Raw genomic sequence first — 16,024 nt, 5'->3', positions numbered from 1 at the left:
GGTGAACAGAATAATGGGAATGTTTGAATTGAGTATTGCCAGCCATGGGCAAGTGGCAGCACTGTGGGTTTGTGACAGGCAGTGAGTAAATAGTACACCATTACAGTAATCGTGGATTAGTGCAACGGACAACAGCATCATTAACCATAAAAATGTTTTATAAAACAGCGATATTTTGGTAATGCACAGAGGGAGTTTCAACGTTTTTATGAATTAGGACGTCATGATGTTGTTCCACCAAAACTCTCGATGAAATTTTGGATTAATAACTTTGAAGAGACTGAATCTGCCCTCAAGAAGAAGGATGACCCAGAAGTGTGCATTAGCGAATATCAATGTTGTATGCGAGTCTGTCTTATGGAGCCCAAGACATTCAGTTTGTAAGCAAGCAGCAGTGGTTGGAATGTCCCAGGAGAGTGTTCGCAGATTTCTTCATCTTGATTTAAAATTTCATCCATACAAACTACAGATGGTGCAACAATTGAAGGACAAGAATTACCGGTTATGATTAGGATTCTGTCAACAAATGGTAACAAAAATAAACTATGACGATGAATTTCTAAACAAGTTATGGATGTCAGATGAGGCACATTTTTATCTCACAGGTTATGTGAATAAACAGAACTGCCGTTACTGGTGAAAACAAATCCTAATGACATTCATGAGTGCCCTTTACATGCTAGTAAAGTGACAGTAGAGTGTGGTGTTTCATCACGTGGAGTTATTGGACCATATTTTTTTGCAAATGAACAGGGAAACACAATAACTGTCAATGCCGATTGTTATGAGGAGATGTAATGAACTTTCATTACACCTGCGTTGAGGTTTCAGCAAGACAAAGCAACATTACACACTGCACGGCAATCAGTGGCATATGTGAGAGAGTTGTTTGGCAACCATGTGATCTCATGATTCAGTAAAATTCCGGGCCCCCTAGATCACCAGATTTATCTGTTTGTGATTTTTTTTCTTGTGGGGTGACCTCTAGAGCAAAGTGTAGATGACTTGACCAAGAACCCTGGATGAGTTAAAACAGAGAATTCAGGTTGCAATTCACAGTATCCCAGCTGAGATGTTGCAACGGTCAATAAGGAATCTCAACAGCAGATTTCACAAATGTATTCATACAGGAGGACACCATCTGAAGGACTTAATTTTGAAAAAATGATAAATTCTGTCAGTGTTTCATAAATAGCAAACTTGTGAGGTTTCAATTACCAGTACTATTAATGCAATTTTTTCCTTCGTCACTTCTAGTTTTATTGGATTGTGGAAATGTTTCCTTTTTTCTGTGTGACCCTGTACTAATATTGATATTTGAAGGGCTTATTTCAATAGTGGTACAAGTCCATTTTTGTTCATATTGAGATACATAGTCATAAAGTTAAATGAGCACTGAAATATCTGCAGTGAGATACCAGAAATATTCAAGCAAATGGCTTCTTGCGAGAGATGAATCTCTCTTTCTGTTTGTTTGGCTCATTAATTTCAGAAGCATTATAGACAGAAAAGTGCAGGTAATGGACTTGTACCACTATTGAAATAAGCCTTTCATTTACAATTCATGTTTAGTATACTACTATGAGAATAATATTAAACCCTAGTAATTTATTATTATTATCATTACTATATTCAAATTTACTACTATAATATCAATGTACACCCAAGTGTGATGATGTTTGCAAAAGTCAGCAATTGAATGACTTCAGAAAAAATGACTTCATGAAGAAAAATTGTAAATAAATATACAACAGAGCAGCTACTCTACAATATTATGAAAAGGATAGAATGCTGCTCACTGAATAGAGGAGATGTTGAGCTGCAAACAACCACAACAAAAAGATTCCTATACATTTAAGATTTTGGCAAAAAGGCATCCTTCTAAAGTACATAACCACAACTGGCACATGCAGGATCATTGGGAGAAGAAATCTGGTAGTGGTGGTGTGGAGAGGGGGAGGGGGGGGGGGGGGCAGAGCTATAGTGCTGCTTGTGGGAGCATGTAGGGATGTGGTGTGTGGTGGGAACAGGGTAGGGCTGCTAGATGGAGGGTTTGAGGAGGAAGGAGGGGGAGGGGGGGGGGGGGGGGAATTGGAAAAGGAGAAAAGGCGAGGAGGAGAGAAGAAGACTAGTGGATGTGTCACTGGAATAAAAAGCTGTGTAGCGCTGGAGTGGGAACAAGGAAGGAGATTGGTAGGTAAAATACAGGGACTAGCAAAAATTGAGGGCAGGGAAGGTTATGGGAATGTAGGGTATATTGCAGGGAGGTTTCCCACACATGTATTTCAGAAAAGCTGGTTTTGGTAGGAAGGACACACTTTGGCCAAGAGACAGACTGATCACCCAGTTGCTGAACATGCTGTCCTACATAATGAGCTTCACTTCAGTGAGTGTGAACAGCCTGTGCCTTCCTACCAGCACCAGCTTTTCTGAATTCCACAGGTGGGAACCCTCCCTGAAATGTATCCTACATTCCTGTAAACCCTGTGGCCTCAACCTTTGCTAGTCCCTATCGTTGACCTATCTATGCATTTTCCTGCCCCCCCCCCCCCCCCAATCCCCCTCAAACACCACCACCCCTTTGACTTCACCTGTCCCCTGCACACTCCCACAGGTAGCACTACATTCTTCCAACCCTGCCCTGCTCCTTCTCCCCCTCTCCCTCTCCAACACATTCCAGCCTCCTCCTTACCGCACCACTGACAGATTGCTTCTCCCATCAGGTGCAGTTGCTGAACGCAGTCCTGTGTCAGTGGTCAGAGAGAGTGGTTATGTATGTGTGAGTTGTGCTTGTGGGAATGTGTGTGTTTTTCTATTTTAGAAGAAGGACTTTTGGCTGAAAGCTTGAATGTATAGCAGCCTTTTTGTGGTACCTGTCTGTGACTCAGTGTATCCTCTATATGGTGAACAGTATTCTATTCTTTTCGCAGTATTGTCATTATTCAATCCTGGATTTCCTTTTTTTTATTTTGCATAGCATCTACACTCTTCTGCTGTATCAGAAATTGTTTCCTGTTATGTACTCATTTGATACTGCAACTAATTCAATTCAAAGCATTTTATCTTATGTACCATTTAATATTGTTTTAGTGTTATTAATAGCAATTGAAGGAAAACTACTTTCACAAAGATTTATTTTTGTAGATTGAAAGAAGAACTGGTCTTGACATTGTAATGGCTGGTTTAGACTACTGTTTCACCGAAAAAATAAAGTGTCCAGAATCGTGTACAAATGTCATTGGAACAAACAGCAAACCACATTTGGTAGATGCTAACATGACTTCACTGGTTGGAATAACAATTGTTGTCACACCAGTGTGTGATTCCACAAAAAGGATCTTCACAGCAGAAACATGTGGGAAATATTATTGTTATAATGGTGGTCATTGTCTTCAGAAAGGCACTAGTAAACGGTAAGTTCCAAAGCTGAACTATTTCAAACTGTTGTCTTTCCTGTAGCATTTCTTGCACATATATAATTTTTAAAAGAAATTTTGTTATATAATTGATGTGAAAAGTAGGAGAAATTCTTGTAAGTTGAAAAATTGCATTCATTAAATGAACAGCACATCAGCATTACAACTTAATTCATAATTTCATGCATAATATTTTATGTCTGTTCTTATATAAACTTGTATCTTTTATTGTTCATTTGCATTTCATTCATAATCATAACAATGATGTATAAGAGGATTGTTTTTCCTTGTTGATCATCTGCTTTTTGTTATAATAAAAGTATGTTCTTCTGTCTAAGTGTAAGATTCATTCAGACCCAAGCGGTAGGGGAGGGAGGGGAAAGGGGGTATCACTGGGGGGGGGGGGGGGTCATAATTTGCTCACCTCCCTCCCCCCCAAAGCAGTAACACTATGATAATGAATGAAATAAACAAATAATTATGATTATATTAAAATAATATTTTTTTATTGTTATTAGAATTCTAGGCACTTGTGACACATTAATTATGGTATGATGGTAAATTATCTGGGGAATGGAATCGGACTCTGCATCTGAACCTACTAAGATGCGGCAGTTATTTATGTGTGAGACATATGTACTACCATTTTATTTAGTTCCCTTTTGCATTGCTGTACTGGACCTGTTGAGTTGCAACAGGCTTGGAATAAACTTTCTTCACAATGTACGAGGGTTATTCCAAAAGTAAGGTCCGGTTATAAAAAAAAAAATCAAAACTAAAATGTTTTTTCAAAACAATTGTTTTATTTACATTCCTTACATCTTTATCTATTTTTCTACATAACTTCCATACTTATTTAAACATTTGTCACATCGTTCAACAAGCTTTTGAATGCCCATGTTATAGAAATCGGCCGCCTGTGACGATAACCAGTCCTTAACTGCTTTTTTCACTTCATCATCTGTGTCGAAGCGCTTGCCGCCGAGAAACTCCTTTAAGTAACGGAACAGGTGGAAATCACTTGGCGCCAGGTCCGGACTGTAAGGAGGATGGTCCATCTGTTCCCATCCAAATTTCTTGATCAGAGCTTGCGTTTCATTTGCAGTGTGGGGTCTGGCATTGTCATGCAACAACAAGATTCCAGACGACAAAAGACCACGTCGCTTATTCTGGATTGCACGTCGAAGTTTAGTCAGGGTAGCGCAGTAGGCGGCTTTATTAATTGTTGTTCCTCTCTCCATAAAGTCGACTAACAATACTCCACGTCTATCCCAGAACACAGTCGCCATAACCTTACGTGTTGAGATTGTCTGCTTTGCCTTGACCTTGACTGGCGATGACGTGTGACGCCATTGCATTGACTGACGTTTAGACTCTGGAGTGATGTGAGAAACCCATGTCTCATCCCCTGTGACAACATTGTCTAAAAGACTGTCACCTTCCTTATGATATCGCTCCAAAAAATCAAGAGCAAAAGCCATTCTTTTCATTCGTTGGGGCTCAGTAAGCAGCCTGGGAACCCAACGGGCACACAATTTGTGAAACTTCAAATGTTCAGACACAATTCTGTACAAAGTTGTTCTACTCACATTCGGAAAATGCATGTCTACATCTGTAATAGTGAATCGGCGATCTTCACGAATTTTTTTGTCAACCGCATTGACCAAATCGTCTGAAATCACTGATGGTCGGCCACACCGTGGTTCATCGTGCACATTATCCCGTCCTTCATTAAAAGCTCGCACCCACTTGCGCACTTTACTGTCGCTCAATATGTTAGGACCGTACACTTCAGTAATCTGCCGATGGATTTCCGCCGCTGAATTGTTTCTTGCAGACAAAAACCGTATCACTGCCCTTACTTCACAATCGGTGGGCTGATCAATTGTCTTAAACATTGTAAAGTGACACTGTGAACTACACTCAGCAACAGTAACAAAGTGAATGGCGGCGTTTGACGCGCAAGGCTTGCCGGGAGTCGGCGCGCATGCGTGTTTTGTCATTGGCGCCAAATTTCAATAGTTACGGCGAATCGGACCTTACTTTTGGAATAACCCTCGTATGTAAATGCTAAGATAATCATCTGGCAATGAACGTTCGTGCTCAGTTTCTGTTCCATTCCTTTTTTTTTTTTTCTTTGTCCCTTAGATCATGTCCATACAATGTTTGGACATATTATGTAGAAAGCATATCACCTTTCCAGAAGGCCACAGCTTGCAAATAATTAACAAGATAAATTGCATATACCTTTGGGCTCTGAGTACTCAAACAGTGCCCAAACTATTGACTTGTTACTTCAGGCTGGCTTTGCACACGACAGGCCAATGCTTGGCAATATATGTTTAACTGCAGAACATGTATTGCATGTTAAAACAAATTGTAGTGGCTGTAGGTAAAATTAACTTGATTACTTCACCAGGTACAGCCACATTCCAATTTTATGTTTCTTGACCTACAATGCAAGCAGGAAAGTTATTCCAGTGTTGTTGTTGCTGTTGTTGTATTTGTCATTTTAGCCATTGCTTGGTCTCTTTTAGAGGGATATTGAAGAAGTTATGGCAGTTACAGTTTAGTGCTAGAACTGCAGAAGGGTCAGACTGACCATTTTGGGATTTTGTCCATCTAAAGTGACAACATTTTTCATAAATTTTTTATTATCAGAGATTTCACTTATAATACACACACACACACACACACACACACACACACACAACACACAACACACACTCTGCAAAGTACATACTTGTAATTGTACTCACTGATTTTATTTCTGACTGTAGAGTCAGAACTGTAGCAGTGGTCACCTTGGACACATCGTTTCTTTATGAATCTATCTATGCTAGCTGAGAGTATTGCAAATGATCTGTTGCATTGCACAGCCCTGTAAAATGGTGCTACAATAAATGCCGAAGTCTCTGAGCTGATCATTACATTTCATTGACATTCATTCCCTGCTTTACATTCCAAGGCATAACATGACCGTTAACAAACAGCTCCTTCCCACTAAGGTCAGGCACAGATTAACTCAAAACACAGCTTTTAAACCAGATAAATTTGGCATCAAATTTTGGTTAGCAGTTGGCCTAGACACCAAATGTCAGTGCAATGAATTTCCATATCCGAGGAGGATGAGCATGTACTAGACAATCAAACCATTTCTGATTACAGTGTTGTGAAACTTACGACTGTATTCCGTAATACTGGAAGGAATGTAACAAGAGTATAGTGAACTGTTTGGGAAAAGACATCCCAATATCATCAACAATGCCAAAACAACTGTGGTGAAGCTTGGGGATACAAACCCAGCTACCAAGGCAATAAAAAAAATTCTCATTTTCAGAATGCTTCATTTAAGTGTAGCAATTTGCAATGATTTGAAACAATAGACTGTTATAGTAAAACAGGATATGGAGTGGATATTGGATGAGATTGCTAGAATATATTCAGTAAAAAAAAGAAGCTTCACAGAGATGGTCAATAGATACATTTTTTTTTATAGTATATTAGACTTCATTAGAAGAAATGCATGCATTCTTTACAGAATAGAGAGAAAATCATCAGCTCTAAGCAGGTTGAAGCAGTTGGAAAGAGGTCGTAGCATCATGAAACCTGAAGTAATAAATGTAGACAGAGGTGCAGAATGTCAGAATGCAAGAATGAGATGTGTCTAACAACACCTGTGTGTGGTGATGATGATCATGATGAGGTCCCATACTCCAAGGAGCGTAGGGGACCGATGCGGGAGACCTGCACCGCTGACTAGGTAAGTTCCTAGTGGAGATGGTTTGCCATTGCCATCCTCTGACTGTAATGGGGATGAATGATGATGATAAAGATGACACAACAACACCCAGTCATCTCGAGGCTGGGAAAATCCCTAACCCTGCCGGGAATCGAACCCGAGACCCTGTGAGCGGGAAGCAAGAATGCTATCACAAGACTACGAGCTGTGTGTGGTAAACGTGCAAGAATACTCAAACAAATCCATGGTTTGGTTCGTGTTCAGGAAACATTATTTTACGAAAACACAATTTTACTTTGTGTTGTTTTATTATCCCAAAATGAAGCCAACCACCAATAGAAATTAGATATGCAAATGAAAATAATGTATGCCTTAAGTTTGAATGTTCTTTCCATTTTGTATGTTTTAAACTTTTTAAATTAACAATATGATAAAACTGAAAAATTGGTAGCTCTTCCATTGTGGTTAATTTGAATAATGGTGTAATTTTAGGAATATAAAAAGTAATGCAGCTGTAGTGTTATTGAACAAAACACACTGATAATTTGTTTACACGGTGTAACAGTCTTGCTCTTTCCTCCACCAAGTAATAACTGAGTTACGCTTTTAGATACTTTTTGGTGAGATAAAGTAGCAAAAATTTTGATTTCAGACAATGGAAAATCCAGGATGGATTGTAAAAATATTATGATAAGGAAACTTGCTACTTGCCAGATAGTGAAGATCCTAATACGCAGATAGGCACAACAAAAGGATTGCCGCAAATTAGCTTCTGGCCAGTGTGGTCTTCATCAAAAATAGCAGACAGACAGACAGACAGATACACACACACACACACACACACACACACACACACACACACACACACACACACACACACACACACACACACACACACATCACTGCAGTCTCAGGCAACTGATGCCACACTGAGTTACATTTGTGTGTGTGTGTGTGTGTGTGTGTGTGTGTGTGTGTGTGTGTGTGTGTGTGTGTGTCACCTATTTTTGATTTGTGAAAGACTTTTCGTTGTGGCTATCTGTGATTCAGCATCTTCGCTATATGGTGAGTAAAAATTTGGATTTTACGTATCTCAGAAAGCTTTCCTTCTTGTGGGTTAAGCATTCTTGTGGTTGATGCTAATATTTTCCTACATCCACATCCATACTCTGCGAACTACTGTGAAATGCATGGTAGAAAGTTCTCCCCATTGTACCATTGTACCAGTTGTCTGGGCTTCCTCCTATTTCATTCACCTGTGGGATGCAAGAACAATTGCAATTTGAATGCCTCTTGTCCTTGTGAGCCCTGTGGGAGTGATATGTAGGAGGTCACAGTATATTCATAAAATCATTATTTAAAGCTGGTTCTTTAAACTTTGTTAGTAGGCTTTCTTGGTATAGTATCTTCAGTATCTCCATGCAACTCCCCTATTTGTCAAACAAATCTATGATCTTCAGTCTACTGTTCTCTGCATACATTCAAAAGCTCTCGTTAATTGTATCTGTTGCAGGTCCTTCACCTTTGATCAATAGTCTAGATTGGGCAAATGAGTGTTTTGTATCCAACTTTTGTGTTCACTGATTGCATTCCCCTATACCAATGAACTGAAATCTGCCACCTGCTTTACCTGTGACTGTGCCTATGTGATTATTCCACTTCACATCCCTACAAAATGTTACACCTAGATTTTAGTTTGAGTTGACCAATTTTAGTTGGGACTCATTTATATTGTAGTCATAGGATACCACTCCATGTTTTCATTTTATGCAATGCACAAGTTCACATTTCTGAACATTTAAAGCAACTTGCCAATATTTGTATCACTTTAGAATCTTATTCAGCTTCAGTCAAATAATTGTGCAGTTTTTTTTTAGACTGTACTTCGTTACAGACATCAGCATCATCTGCGAAACTGATATTAATACTGTCTGCTAGGTCACTAATGTACAGTATGAACAGCAAGGTCCCGACAGTCTTCCCTGGAGCACATCAGAAGTTACTTCTATATCAGCCATTAACTCTTTTGCCTCCCCTCCCCCCCTCCCCACCCTCCTGCATTTATAAACATAAAAAGCAGCAAAGTTTAATTAAATTTTGGATTCATTAACAATTTTTATGCTATTACTGTTTGTGTAATGTAGATTATGAGTCTTCAGCTGTCAAAACCATGAAGTGCAGGGTGAGATAGTCACTAAAAAGTATTTTGCACTTAACTTATTTATCATTGTTTGTTGTAAGTTCTTATTTCTCTTTGCACAGTCATTGTAGGTTAATGATTCCTTGATGCTGGAGCTGCAAAGAGGTATCTGGGTTCTGTTTATCCATGCACCAAATCAGTAATACCATGAAGCAGGAACACGTATCCTCTTCAAAATTATTTTATTCCATATTCTGCAGTTTTCACAAATTAAAACACTTCTTGACAAGGTCTGTCAGCTTCCTTCCATACATCTCACAACAGAACTGCTCTACAACTACATCAAACTGCCTTCTGCCAAAATATAACACAATACAAGTGAACCAGACTAGAGATGTACAGGGTTATTCACAATTAATGTTACACACTTCTAGAGGTTTTAGAGGGAATTAGTAGATCAAGTTTTACTTAGGAACCCATGTCTGGAAATGTCATCTAATGATGCTACAGAGCATCAAAGTTATAGGTGCTGGTGCCTGTAAATATGTGTATATACAAGGTGGTTCCATAATGATGTTACAAACTTTCAAGGGTGATGGAGATAGATTAATGTACCAATTTGAGGTAAGGGTCCCTGGGTCAGAAACAAACAAGTCGAAAGTTACAACCATAAATCATTCTGATACCTCTGACAATGGAATACATGTACCAGTACTGTTGTTGCTAGGAATGTAGGATATGCAACTTTCTGAGGTGAGTGTGTGGACCAAGACAAGAAAATATGTCTAGTAAACATGGACTCTAAAATGCATACCTGAGAAGCTGTAAGCACTTGTTCATCTCCTCTATTGAAAAACTGCTCATAGCTCTTAAGGTATGAATTTTAGAGCGTATGTTTACTAGACATTTTTTTCTTGTTTTTGTCCATACTACCACCTCTGAAAGCTGCGTACACTACATTCAAAGCAAAACAGTGCTGGTACACATATTCCACTATCAGAGGCATCAGAATAATTTCCTCTTGTAACTTCAAACTGGCGATACTTACCTCAAATTGATGCATTTATCTGTCTCCATCATCCTCAAAGTTTGTAACATCATCATGGAATCACCTTGTATACACTTACATTTACAGGTACCAGTGCCTATAACTTTGATGCTCTGTAGTTTCTGGACATGGGTTCCTATGTAAAACTTAGTCTACTAAGACCCCTCTCCAACTTCTTAAAAAGCATAACATGAATTGTGAGGTACCTTGTATATCAATTTCAGTACAAAGATATGAATATCATAGAGGGAAACATTCCACGTGGGAAAAATATATCTAAAAACAAAGATGATGTGACTTACCAAACGAAAGCGCTGGCAGGTCGATAGACACACAAACAAACACATACATACACACAAAATTCAAGCTTTCGCAACCAACGGCCGCCTCGTCAGGAAAGAGGGAAGGAGAGGGAAAGACAAAAGGATGTGTGTTTTAAGGGAGAGGGTTAAGGAGTCATTCCAATCCCGGGAGTGGAAAGACTTACCTTAGGGGGAAAAAAGGACAGGTATATACTCGCGCACACACATATCCATCTGCACATACACAGACACAAGCTTAATATATTTTTTATTCTAATAGCATCTTGCGGACCCCTCTGGCATAGCTCGCGGACCCCTGGAGGTCTGCGGACCACCTGTTGGGAACCACTGCTCTAAGAGGTCAGGTCTATTTGTGCCTTTAGATTCAACTTATTTCCATCGTGAGTAGGCTTCTGAACAATCCTTTCTAGGTAGTTCTGAGAGAAAGCATTTAGTAATGTTTTGCAATATGTTGTGTCACACCCACCACTTAAAAAAATGTAATTTATTCAATTGATTTTTGATAATTAAAGTCTCTTCTGATAGTGACAGTATGATTGGGGTCTTATGTACTAATGAACTTAGGTTTTCCCTAAAGTTTTCAGTTACCTCTGGAGTTAAGCTTGGTTGTTAAGTTTATGTCCACTCTTGATACTGAGTCTGGCACAGACAGTCTCACATCCATTTTCAATATTTATCTTTGTGGATTTGAATTTCTTATGTATTGCTAGAAATGCAAAACCTCCATTTATCATTAGTTTATCTTTTCAATATACACTTATATTTTCCCCAAAAATTTCTCTGCTATCAATTTCAGGTTTTAACCAGCTTTCTGCATATAGTATCATAAGAGGTTCATTGCTTTTTAGGAGCACTTCAGACTCTGATATTTTGTTGTGAATGCATCAGTAGTTAATCACTAGATTTTAACACTCTTAGTTGTACAGGGCATTGCTTTGTATGCTATACTGACACTTCTGAGGTCCCTACAGCTATCCTTATCTGGACTGGATGGAAAGTCACCAAATTTAAAAAAAACTTTTGTGCATCCCACACATAGTCAGCTGCCTGTTTACCAGCCTCTAAATCCATGGTGCACACCTGAGCCATATAAAAGACTCTCAACCCAGTAGTGCAATCCAGGAAGTCACATCCTAACTTGTCACAGAAGTGCCTTGTTTGAGCATTCCAGATGACTCAGAATCAAGATGTCATGGTTAGTTTTGGGAACAGTGCTTCATATTGTGAGCTTTGTTGAAACTCCATGATCAAGACTGGTTCTCAACATTCTCTGTAAGCCACTGAAACAATCCAGGTATGTCCTCAGAGCCCAGACAACAGGCATCATTTGTTTCAACATGCACCATGGCTTATAATTTGTTGCACCCTGTTCCCATAATGGCTGCCAGAATAGCATCTTCAAAATTTTGAATGAGGCCCCAAGGCATACATACTGAGTGCACCTGGGACTCTTCCCATCCTTTTCTGTCATTTCCCTGCAGGGTACCATTATTTGCCATGTGTTTGAACTGCTGATGGTTAATAGAGACCTACCCTTTTGCATTTGCCTCCTCCTGACACAGAACACAGCACTTTTCCCAACAGGTGAAATTCATCTCACTTGCTCAGTTTCAGTGGAAGACAGCACTTCAAAAATGTTGGTTTTGGGGATGAGTATGACATCCAGAGGTCTGCATGGTCCCTGTTTCCCCTGTACAGGGCACCTAGCCCTGCCACTGATGTGCCACTCACAGTCAAGTGTGATAGATCCAGTACTATCTGTATAGGAGACAGGATTCACAGGAGAGGACAGTACTTGAGGTAATACTGGTATTTGGTACTCCTCTCAACAGGTCCATTTGCAGCAGTTTCAATTGTTTCACAGTAGTCAGGGCAATTTCGGTGTGCTTTTGAACATCTGCTATTTCATACCATATTCGAGAACAGCATTCACAATGGAGCTGTACTGTGGCTGGTGCAGTGTTTTACAGAACAGTGAGCAGACAATATTAAAATAAAGTTGCTAATTCTCCCAGATCCTGCACATTTTCCTGTAAATCCAAATAGAAATACCCATTTCAATATTTGTTATGTATTCCATTTTTATCTATCACAGTATTATGAAATGGATAGGTGCTACTCATCATATAGTGTAGATGTTAAGTCACAGACAGGCACTACAAAAAAACTGCTAAACAAGTAATCTTTCATCCAAAAGATCTGCTTCTCATTTTGACAACACACACACACACACACACACACACACACACACACACACATTCATGCAAACACAACTAATACACGCATGACCACTGTCTCTGGCCATCGAGGCCAGTCTGCGAGCAACACACAGAACCTCTGCTCCCTTTACACTAACAGCCCTAATGCCCATGTCCTTGCTGCTATTGAGCACTACCTTTCTAAACATCCAACAGATTGTGAACCAACAATCTCCTTCCTGATCACCATGACCAAATGTATCCTCACCCGCAATTACTTCTCCTTTGACTGCATCACCAACAAATAAATTGGGGGTATGGCAATGGGTGTCTGCATGGCATCAACCTATTCATGGGCCATCTTTCTATCCACCCAGAATCCAAAACCACTCACCTGATTCAGATTCACTGATGACATCTTTGTCATCTGGATTGAGGGTGAGAACACTCTTTCACATTCCTCCAGAACATCAACACCTTCTTTCTTCACCTGTTCCCCCTCAACCCAACAAGCCACCTTCCTTGAATTTGACCTTCACCTCAAAGATGGCTACATAAGTACCTTCATCCACATCAAACCTACCAAACATGAGCTATACCTCCACCTCAACAGCTGCCACCTATTCCATGCCAAGAAGTCCCTCCGTACCACATAGCCACCTGTGGCCATTGCATTTATAATGACAAGTAGTTCCTCTCAAAATATACCAAGGGTCTCACTATGGCCTTGATAGACCAAAATTACCCTTCCAACCTTGTACATAAACAGATCTTCCATGCCTTATCTCTTCCGTCACCCACCACCTCTCTAAGTCCCACCATCTGGCCACAGAGAAGCATTCCCCTCATCACTCCGTATCACCCAGGATTATAACAACAGAATCACATCCTCTGCCTGGCATTCTGACAACATCTCATGACGCCCTGAAAGGAGGAACATCCTCCCACTATCCTTCCCATCCCCCTCCCACAGCAGTGTTCCGCAGCCCACTGAAGCTACACAATATCCTCATCCATCCCAACTCAACCCCTCCTCCTCATGCCGAAAGGCCCATATCACTGTAATAGACCTAGATGCATGACCTGTTCCATACATCCTCCCATTACCACCTTCTCAAGTCCAGTCACAAGCATCATCCCATCACAAGCAGGGCTAACTGTGAAAGCAGTCATGTGATCTACAAGCTAAGCCACAATCACTGTGTGCATTCTTCATGGGTGTGACAACCAACAAGCTGTCTGCCCACATGAATGGCCGCCTAAAAACTGTGGCCAAGAAACAGCTGGAACATCCAGCTGCTGAGCATCCTGCCCAACACAACATTCTTCACCTCAGTGACTGCTTCACAGCTGGTGCTATCTGGATCCTTCTTACCAAAACCAGCTTCCTGTAACCCTCCTGACCTCAATCTTTGTTTGTCACTGTCCTTCACCTATCTATCCCTTTCCTTCTTTCCATTCTTGCAGCACACAGCCTTCCATACCAACAACACACCCACAGTCTTTTATTTCTCTCCTTTTCCAACCCCCCCCCCCCCCCCCCCCCCACATCTAACCTCAAGACTGCTCCTAGCTGCCCTACCCTCTCCACACCTAATCTCTGTATACTCTCACAACACAAGCAGCGCTTTATCTTCCTCCATCCCTACCCTGCTCTTCTCCCCCTCCCTACCTCAGCCTCCTCCTTACTCCCACCACCCAGATTGCTTCTCCCATCATGAACTGTTGCTCAATGTCTGGTGTTAGAAGCCACAGACAGTGGTCATGTGGGTGCAAGTTGTGTTTGTGTGTATGTTGTCTAATTCAGAAGAAGGCCTTTTGGCCAAAAGCTTATTTGTTTGGCAGGCTTTTTGTTGTATCTGTCTGTGACTCAACCCCTCCACCATATGGTGAGAAGCAATCTATCATTTGCATAACATGTGATTATTCCATCCTGGATTTTTCATTGTTCAGTTTTCACCAATGCCTCAGATGTACATGCCAAATAGAAACTTTACATGAACTTGCTGATTTGATTACGTTTTAACAGAGACTAGTTTTGTGTATTATTTGTCATTGAAAGCTTAATGGGGACTTTATAGAATTGATTACACATGACTGTGTATTATTGCAGAGTGATTCTAGCACTGTTAATTTACACTGCTTATTTAAAGACCAGAGTTGGGAGTGGTTTACATAGTACTTAAATACAGAGCAGCCACATATTCAGTAATAACACAGAAGACAGGGGCAATAGCTAATGTTTGTACATAACTAGCAATGAAGCTTCTTTGTTTCATTTTTTATTCTCTTTAAATGACATTAAAAATAATTTCTGCTTCAGTGAGGAGATATTTAGATGTACACTTTTCTAGCAAAAAGCCTCTAAGATTTTTCTAGAAACACAAGTATTATATTCATGATATTTCATTAACATACTTATTTAGTAAAAGTATACATTTTTTAATACAGGCAATTTAGGACTTTAAGTTAAAAACATTGATTTTTTTCATTGCATTCTAAAATTTGATTAATTACACAGTAATGTTTTTGATTAGTTATATTGCCTGAATGACAAAATTTAGAAAAAAATACAAGATTTTCTTTATTTGTAAGAGTATCAAGGCATTCAAATTAGTTATGTGTAGCATAAAGCAAACACTTATTAGTGGTGTTGGATTATCAAGTGCATATGATTTTTCCTTATCTTAAATTTGGAATAAGTCTTGTAGTAAAATGTTTCTACAAAAATACTTATATCATCATCATCAGCCAAGTCTCATTTCAGATCCTGAAAAATAAAATTATAAATATAAAACTTATAACAATCTTTTTTGTGTTAACAATTTTTGTGTTATATATCCACATATATCACATAATAAGGATTTGTGTACCTCAGCATTATAATGGAATAATTATAATCGGCAGAGGTTAATCAGAACACAGATCCTACGTTCTCCATTTGTAAGGATGTGTTCAGCTTCTACTGTGAGATCTGTTATGTACTGGTTGTTCAACCTTCTGTTGATGCAACATTTAAACCCTTTTTCAAAGAGCTGCTTTTCTTTTTTGTGCAGTTCTGTCTGTGTCAAGTATATGAAACATGGATGAAATGTTTGTTAATGTTATTGTGTTGTCTCGTTCCAAATGTAAATGTATGTTTGTGTCTTTTTTGTTG

General features: G+C 39.5%; 1 pseudogene; it reads left to right on the top strand.

Moving 5' to 3' along the window:
- Positions 1–16,024, top strand: part of LOC126416928 (neural-cadherin-like) — a 275,218-nt pseudogene that overhangs the window by 154,324 nt on the left and 104,870 nt on the right.

This window comes from Schistocerca serialis, chromosome 8, assembly GCF_023864345.2.
Source record: "Schistocerca serialis cubense isolate TAMUIC-IGC-003099 chromosome 8, iqSchSeri2.2, whole genome shotgun sequence".
Classification (NCBI taxonomy): Eukaryota; Metazoa; Arthropoda; class Insecta; order Orthoptera; family Acrididae; genus Schistocerca; species Schistocerca serialis.
Note: the sequence above shows the minus strand (reverse complement) of the source record. Positions and strands in the feature narration are given on the sequence as shown.